The sequence below is a fragment of the Stylophora pistillata genome, chromosome 5, assembly GCF_964205215.1.
Source record: "Stylophora pistillata chromosome 5, jaStyPist1.2, whole genome shotgun sequence".
Lineage (NCBI taxonomy): Eukaryota > Metazoa > Cnidaria > Anthozoa > Scleractinia > Pocilloporidae > Stylophora > Stylophora pistillata.
The window spans coordinates 1,812,501-1,813,990 of record NC_142523.1 but is presented as its reverse complement, the minus strand read 5'-3'; the positions used below and the strand labels follow the sequence as shown (position 1 = coordinate 1,813,990).

Here is a 1,490-nt window from a genome sequence, read left to right as displayed (position 1 = left end):
AAACATCTCAAACCAACTCCATGACTGGATAGATCTAATATCGCGGTGTGTAAAATAGGCTTTTAAAACCCATTTGAGCTTTTAGGACGCTAAGATATGTTTAAGTAAGGTTTGTTTGTTGCGTTACCTAAGTGGGGGGGGGGGGGGGAAGGGGAGGGACGTGACAAAAGGCAAGCTAATTCCGGATTTCTCTCGGCTTCCCTTACTTCTTGACTTTAGGGGCCATTAGGTGTTGTTGTTTCCCGAGCTCAAGGGAGTATTTATTTCTGTAAAATTTGTGTGTTATAATTACATGCAGTTCTCACGAGAAATCTATACATGAGATAAAGCTTCCTTTTCCTTCCTTCCAACGTTCCTTGGCAACCGTAGCTGCACCAATAAGCTGTCTTAATTTTGTTTCATAGCAAGATACACAAGTGCCGTCAGCTAGTAGGACATCTTCATTTCTTGAATCCTATCATTGAGCTGAAAGCTTAACCTATCATCTGCAGGAAACTGAGATCTGTTCTGTATAATCTTTGAGATTATGATATTAATCGAAAAAGAAAGAAAACAGAGTTGAGTTTCACATATCTCTATTCCCCCCATCGTTGATTAACTCCATTCATGAAAGGTAACAATAATAAGGTATTTCAGGTGCAGTAATGAAAATCTTATCTAAGGACGTGTTAGAAATACAGTCGAACCTGTATTAGGCGACACCATATTACCTTTCCACTTTATAGACACTTGGGACAAATATTACACACGAACATCACCCAACTCATTTGCCGGTCAACCTAAAATAAAACGGTCAACCTGTATTTCCCGTAGGTGACCACCTAATACAGATTTGACTGTATGGAGATTAACCAAACATGTTTTGCTTAAATGTGATTCAATCCACAGAATGTCGTTTATTTTATTAACACTGTCCAATGTCTAAAGCTAACCCTGGACAATTTTTTCTTATAAATAAGAGTATACAATTACCTATTTATGATATTTCAATAACAATAATTTTAAATCAATACAGTAGAAGCCCGCTGGATTAGGCGACACCATATTACCTTTCCACTTTATAGACACTTGGGACAAATATTACACACGAACATCACCCAACTCATTTGCCGGTCAACCTAAAATAAAACGGTCAACCTGTATTTCCCGTAGGTGACCACCTAATACAGACCACCTAATACTGGATTAACTGGATTAACTCAGACTCCCCCTAGTAACTCGAGCAAGACCTGATTTCCCTTGATCCATTGTTTTAGTCATTGACTATCAGCTGTATGTAACTTTTGGGAGTTCGAGTTAGAGGGGTTTACTGTGTTTAGCGGAAATTCAATTCCTCTTTTTCTATCACATTTGCTTTTAAAAGTAAACCTAATCCTAATTACCACACTTAGGAGAGGGACTGAAAAGTTCCTATACTCTAAAAATTAAAATGGATAAAAAATAATGCTAACTGAAAAAATATTCAATGCCGCGGCCGCTGGTTACGAAAT

The 1,490-nt window shown here is 37.8% G+C and overlaps 1 protein-coding gene across 1 annotated transcript in view; it reads right to left on the bottom strand.

Annotated features, from left to right (window-relative positions):
• Window positions 1–871: 871 nt before the first annotated feature.
• LOC111339215 (eukaryotic translation initiation factor 4E type 3) overlaps window positions 872–1,490 on the bottom strand; it is a 9,783-nt gene continuing 9,164 nt past the window's right edge. Inside the window, exon 8 of the mRNA XM_088762207.1 lies at window positions 872–1,490. This exon is cut by the window's right edge and continues 964 nt beyond it. The gene's annotated coding sequence lies outside the window, so the exon portion shown is untranslated.